Raw genomic sequence first — 7301 nt, forward strand, 5'->3', positions numbered from 1 at the left:
AAAAATACCCAGACCCACTGCCAGCTGAGAAAGCACTTGGCTTTTTCCTAATAGTGGAAAAAGAAGCTCACCCCTTTTGGAGACCTATTGATTAGACAGCACTAACTGGCTGCAGTTCAGGTTGGGCACATGACGCAGGCTACCCAGCAGGCGTGGCAGCATCTGCCTGTCAGCAAGAGCTGGGGCAGAATTTCATCCTCTAGAGACATCCTGGACCATGTTAATCTCTGTCTAAGACAGGGATGACTCTTCAGCTCAGGCACCATCTATTGATATAGGGGGTTCATTGACTACTGCACATATTTGTTCTCCTTGAAGTGAGAGGAGAATGAGGTGAAATGATCAGGAAATAAACAGGAGATTGTAGAAAGAACTTTTAAAGTAAGTGATCTTAGTAGTTATCCTAGAAAGACATTCCCACATGAGTACACAGAGGCATGGATAAGAATGTTCCTTGCAATATTGCTTGTGTAACTGGAAAATAGAAAACAACCTAAATGCCCATCAATAGGGGACTGGATTAGAAATCACTTTCACTGATACTGTGGAAAATATTGAGGTAGATCTATAGGTACTAACTGGCATGGTCAGAGCTCCCAGTAGTACAGTGGAGTGAAAAAAATCAAGTTGTAGAAATATACATACAATATAATGATACCATGGATATACCAAAAAAAAACCCACACATGCTAATCCTATGTATTACATTGAGTAAATATATGCTTGAATGTAAATGTGTAGACAAAAGACAGGTAACAATGCTTACTCTGGAGATGAGGCTGCCATTGGGGATGGCAGGCTGAAAACTATAGCATAATCTATAATTATGTCCAATTATTGATTTACTTTACTTCAACTATGTATTCATACATTTCTTGTGCAATTAAAAGTTATGAAAATTTTAAAACAAAAATTTAAACACAAAAAGTAATAAATAGTTTACATTTATAGAGCAAGTTGAAAGCTTATTCCTCTAAATGATTTCAACTAGCAATTTAATCTTCATAGCAGCTCTTTCCAGAGTGGGGATGATATAGAGAGAAGGTTGGTGATGGGAAGATTAGCTAAGATGAGTTACAGACCCTCTAAAATGGAGAAAGAAGAGACGATATGAAGATTCAGAGAACTTCAGAGCTGGAAAGACGATTTCAAGATTGCCTGGTCCAATCCAATGCAAGGGGTTGGAAATTAGAGGTGAAGTGACTTGTCCAATGTCAAAGGGTTAGCTAGTGGCAGAGAAGGACAGAAACCCTGACCCCTTCATCCCTGGCCTTGCCATGGCCCACCTGGCTATGGAGGCAGGCATGTTAGTATGCAGCTGTGTGGCTGTATTTACCTGTCAGCCTCCATGCTGTCTCCTGGTTCTCAGGCCACCAATAAATTCAGAGATTTCTGGGGTTCTTACTTTTACTGCCTCAGTTCTGTATTTACTTCTTTATTTCTCATAACCCACCCTCCACCCCTTGACTTCCTACAGTCTCTCTCTGTCCTCCTCGTTCCTGAACTCCAGCAGCCACAGGGGCTTTCCCTACCTTGGGCCATGGGGGCTGCCTCCGGTTCCTGGATGCTCCCCACAGAACAGCTGGGCGGTCTGGAGCTTCAGAAAACTGGTGCCAGAGTGTCTACTTCCTCTTCCATTGGGAGACTCCAGGAGAACCAAAGGCGGGGTTGGACTGCTGCACTGCCACCTGATTACCTGATTACCAAGCAGTTCACAACTGGTTTGCTCACTTGCCCTCGGGTTTTTCTTGGCAGTGTTGTTGGCTTGAGAGGAGGTGTGGAGTCTGTGAACTGTCACAGCCTGGTGCCATGTGGGCCTTTGATAGCTCTTGAGCAATAGGGCATTCCATGGCAGGTGTTGTGCTGTGGTGGAGAAGCCAGGATGGAGAAATGAACTGATGGGGCCTCCAGGGGGATGCAGGGGGCTGCTGGAGAAAGCATCAGGGTCAAGACCCTGCTCACAGCTTAAAGCACCTCAGCAAGCTGAGAACCCTGCTAGGTAACCAAGACTTCTCTTTTATTCTGAAGAGTCACTTCCTGAACATTAAATGCAAACAGAACCCACTCTGTCTGGATCTCCTTTGGTATGATTTCACCATATTTAGCTTTGGCAGTGGCATTGTCTTGTGTGAGACCTGGCAGGTGCAGGACAAATCACAAATAAAAGCGGTAGAGGAAGAAAAACTGGGAAGATTTGTGGAGGAGGTTTGGAAATAGGTGAGAGGGTGGGAATGCCAGTGAACAAGGACCTTGATCCTAGTAAGAAAGGCACAAGCCCTTGCAGTGCCCTTGTGGAGAGAAAAGTGCAGGTGGAAGAAGAGAAAGGGAAGGAGGGGGAAGGGCTCTGTCTGTGGAGAAAATGCCCACCCTGTCTTTCTCTGTTGTGGCCAGTTCTCCCTGCATCCCCTGCTTTCTCGTCCTTCTCTCTCAGGAACCTCATTCACCAGCACTGTCCTCCCTCCTGTATTTTCAGTTCTCTCTGTCCCCACTCAGCTCTTTTTTTTTTTTTGTAACTATGTAATTATTTTTATTTTTAATGTCCAGATATGTAATATAAGGGCCAGAGCTCCCTCCTGGACTCAATTTTATAGGTTCTTGATTGGTTGGTGAGACCAATAGGGATAGTTTCTCTTGTCTAATTTGGTTTCTGGGAAAGCTTTGTTCAAGTTCTCAATGGTCACCTGATCAAATGGAATTAAGTTCCTCATCTTCTCTAGCTGTTTCTTATATTGTCCAATCCTGGCCTTTAAGAGACACCCACGCAGCACAAGTTTTCACATCTTCTTTTTCTTCAGCATCCACCTGGGCTGTATCCTCTGTGCAGGAAACTTTAAGGCATTAAACTTCTTCTCAAGGTCATCCACCAAGCCTGTCTTGGCCACACTGGCCTTGTAGTAAGCTCAGACAATAACTGGTAGATTCTCAGGTAAAGTAGCCAACCTGGAGGTGAGGGTTTCATTCCAGGATTTCAGGGAATTAGCAATGGCCTTTTGGTGTCGGGATATGATCGCCACAAAAGCTACCCAGTCAATGGTTTTTAGAGGAAGTTTTTGCCCAGCCATCTTGGGATCCTTCACCAACCCTGGCAGCCCATGGTCCACATCCCACTCAGCTCTTATAGGGTAGATGTGCACAAATGCAGTTCACTATTTTAACACAGCACATCCACCTTCAACCCTCATCCCCAGCTTGCCCAGCAGCCCCTGCCCTTTCTCTCAACTCCACTTCTTGGCCAAGCTCTTTGCCCACTGCTTTGCCTCCCACCACCCCTCAAACACTGCAGGCTGCCTTCTGTCCCACGGCTGCCTCGAAGCCATGCTCACCTCCCGGCTCTGAGAGCTGGGCGCTGGGCGACTTTCCTGCTCTTATCTGTAAGGCCTCCAGCAGCCCTGCCAGTACTGACCACTTCTCCTGGGCTTAGGTGACTTCTCTCTCTCGGTGGTCCACCTACCTCCCCATCCACACTGTCCTCTTCCTCTCAGTCCCCATCACAGGCTCTCCCTCCTTGAACTGGTGTCTCCCAGGGATGTGTCCACATCTCGTCTCTTCTCACTCCACTGGCTCCCAAGTGACACTGGGTATTCCCAGAGCTGTGTACTGCAGGCACCTTCTGCTGGACAGCTCCGCTGGGGGAACCTCAGACACCTCACAGCTGTGGAGCCCAGATGGAACTCCTCCCCTCTCTCCTTCCTCTCAAAATACCTGCCCTTCCTCTTGCACGCCTGGTCTTGGTGAGCGAGAACACTGTCCATCCGTCACTTCAGAGGACACCTGCGTGCCACCTCATACTTCTCTAGCTTCCTGACCTCACTTTAGCCCATCAGTCCAGCCCAACTCCTGAGGCTGTCCTGAAACTGTGCCCCTTGCTCTGCCTTCATTGAAGACCCCCACTTACCTGGACAACTCCTAACCGGTTTCCATTCACTCTTTCTCCAAATGGGTCACCAGTGATTTTTCTGAAGTACGAATTCCATCAGGTTGCTTCCCTGCTAATGATCCCACAATGGATAAAGTCCAGACTTCTCAAAACACCCTCAAAGCCTTTGAGGGTCTTCCCCTCCCCACCTGGAAGCCAGGTAGGCCAACCCCCTCTCTCCCGCACCTCCCTCTCTCTTGCATATATCAACCTCTCTCTTTCTGAAACGTCCTCTTCTCACTTGTCTGCTTTCTCCAGTACCCAGGCTGAAGCATCACCCCTCCAGGAAGTCTTCCTGACACCCTTCCTCTATCACACCAGTATTCTAATCAGCAGCTCCTTCTTCTGCATTCCCTGTTAGCCAATTCATGCCTCAACATTATAAATACTTGCCTGTCTTTCCCCCAGTCCCCCTGGAGGGCATGGACTGTGTCCTATTAACAGTGTTTCCAGTGCTTAATAATGACAGTGGCTAATAGTAGTAGAATAGTAGTAACAGAATAGAATAGTAGTAGAACAACTAATACAACCAGTGGTAGCTTTTAACAACAGATACTATTTTGAGATATTTATGTGCATGACCCCACTTGGCCTTACAACATCCCTATAGTTAGTTAGTGTTATTGTTCCTACATTAAGGATGAGGAAATCCAGGCTTAAAGACATTAAATAGATCATTCACAAAGAACTGGTAGAGCCAGATTCTGAATGCAGCTGTCAGACTCCAGAGCCTGGGCGCTTCATAAGTGTTTACTGCAATGTCTCAAACATAGTTGGTTTTCTAGTTCGTATTTCTTGCCTGATAGAGTGAATGGATTAAAAGATGGTCCCTACGTAAACAAATGGATGAATGCCTGAACCCACTGCCACATGCTGAGATGGGTTAACTGTGGAGGAGGAAGGGGCATAGGCAGGAGAGCATAAGTATGAGGGGGAACAGGAAGGTAAGCACAGCTAGGGTAACTCTGGTGGCCAAAAGAGAAAGTGCCCAATGACCAGCGAGACAACAGCCTGTTTTGTGGTGCCCTGGAGCCAGCCTGAACAAGCTGGGAACAGTTGAGAGAGTTTTGGAGCAATCAGGCAGTCACTCTAAGTAAAATCCCTTGAGTTGTACCAGCCCGAGTGGCTGGAACTCTGGGTATCTCTACCCACCTCCCAACCTTGAGGAGAGGGCAGAGAATTCACACTCACCTTGGAGGGCCTGGGTCTCCCCCAAAGGAGCCGGCATGGTCAGGGGCACTTACAGAAGGCTTGTTTAAGGTAGCCACTGGACAGGAGAGAGGAGGTGGAAGCACCACAGGGGCACAAAGCCCATTCACATGGTCAGGAAAGCCCCGGCCAGCTCCTCTGCCTGGACCCTGGGGCTGAATAAGACCTGGGCTCTGAGCCTGGGGAGTTGATTTGTAGGTTCAGCCCCTCATTCGATTCCTGTGAGCCATTAGTCAGAGGGTATGTGGGTGAGGGTGCTGGGGAGGGGGAGACAGCTCTGATAGAGCAGATTGTCCCTCGGCCCAGGGTAGGGACAGGGAGAGACAGGGAGGCTAAGCAGAGTTGATGAACACCTTCCTGTCAGAAGCAGGACTGTGCCCACAGGGGAGGGACACCTGAACAGAGAAGTGAGGACACACCCACCATCTGCATGGGGCGGGCCAGCACTAGCTAGGTGGGGGTGGGGAACCTCCAGCACTTCCTTTTTTTCTTTAATGTTACAGATGGGGTCTGACGTTTCTAAGACCCAGAGAGACTTGGGTGCTGATTCTGACCCTGCTATAAATTTCCATTGTGTCCCTGAGCAGATAACAGTTTCTTTGCCTGCAGAATCAGAGCCCGTGACTGGTTGGGTACCCAGGTCTGAGGGAGGGTGAGAAGGTGCCCCACAGATGATTGCACAGCAAAGCCACAGCTGGCAGACACCAGTGGCTTCCTCTTTCCCCTTCCTTTCCCACCCCTAGAAACAGACAGTCGCCCTGGAGAAGGGATTAAACTGGTACAGGGCCTCCACGAGTGCGCCTCACAATTTACAAAGTACTTCAATTTAAAAAATTTATTTTTTTTTACTTTCATTTCAGGTTTGGGGGTACACGTGCAGATTTGTTACATAAGTAAACTCCTGTCATGGGGGTTTGTTATACTGATTATTTCATCACTGAATACTAAGCCTAGTACCCAATAGTTCTTTTTTCTGCTCCTCTCCCTTCTCCCACCCTCCAGCCTCAAGTAGACTCCAGTGTCTGTTGTTTCCTTCTTTGGGTTCATAAGTTCTTATCATTTATCTCCCACTTTTAAGTGAGAACATGAGATATTTGGCTTTCTGTTCCTATGTTAGTTTGCTAAAGATAATGGCCTCCAGCTCCATCCATGTTCCTGCAAAAGACATGATTTCATTCTTTTTTGTGGCTGCATAGTATTCCATGGTGTATATGTACCACATTTTCTTGATCCAATCTGTCATTTATGGGCATTTAGGTTGATTCCATGTCTTTGCTATTGTGAATAGTGCTGCAATGAATATTTGCATGCATGTATCTTTATAATAGAATGATTTATATTCCTCTGGGTACATACCCAGTAATAGGATTGCTGGGTCAAATGGTAGTTCTGTTTTGAGCTCTTTGAGGAATCACCATACTGCTTTCCACAATGGTTGAACTAATTTACACTTCCACTAACAGTGCGTATATGTTCCCTTTTCTCTGCAGCCTCACCAGCATCTGTTGTTCATTGACTTTTTAGTAATAGCCATTCTGACTGGTGTAAGATGGTGTCTCACTGTGGTTTTGATTTGTATTTTTCTAATGATCAGTGATATTGAGCTTTTATTCATATGTTTGCTGACCACATGTATGTCTTCTTTTGAAAACTGTCTGTTCATGTCCTTTGCCTACTTTTTAATGGAGTTGTTTGTTTTTCTCCTGTAAATTTGTTTAAGTTCTTTATAGAGATTGGATATTAGACCTTTGTTAGATGCATAGTTTGTAAATATTTTCTCCCATTCTGTAGGTTGTCTGTTTATTCTATTAATAACTTCTTTTGCTGTGCAGAGCTTTTAAGTTTAATTAGGTTCCATTTGTCAATGTTTGCTTTTGTTGTGATTGCTTTCAACATCTTCATCATGAAATCTTCTTCTTTAATGTTACAGATGGGGTCTGACCATCACGCCTGGCTAATTTTTTGGTATTTTTTAGTAGAGACGGGGTTTCACTATGTTGGCCAGGCTGGTCTCGAACTTCTGACCTCAGGTGATCAGCCTGCCTCGGCCTCCCAAAGTGCTGGGATTACAGGTGTGAGCCACTGCACCCAGCCCAGAGTATAATAATTTTTAAAGCCAATTTTTACTTAGGGACAGGAAAAATAATTTGAAAGTTGTGTTGGAAAAGCAGAAACG

At 46.1% G+C, this 7301-nt stretch overlaps 1 pseudogene; it reads right to left on the bottom strand.

The window, feature by feature from the left end:
- Positions 1–2585: 2585 nt before the first annotated feature.
- LOC105710010 (ATP synthase subunit d, mitochondrial-like) lies at positions 2586–3062 on the bottom strand (annotated as a pseudogene).
- Between the last annotated feature and the right edge of the window lie 4239 nt (positions 3063–7301).

Source organism: Aotus nancymaae, unplaced genomic scaffold (assembly GCF_030222135.1).
Source record: "Aotus nancymaae isolate 86718 unplaced genomic scaffold, 86718_ANA_hifiasm-v0.15.2.pri h1tg000062l, whole genome shotgun sequence".
Lineage (NCBI taxonomy): Eukaryota > Metazoa > Chordata > Mammalia > Primates > Aotidae > Aotus > Aotus nancymaae.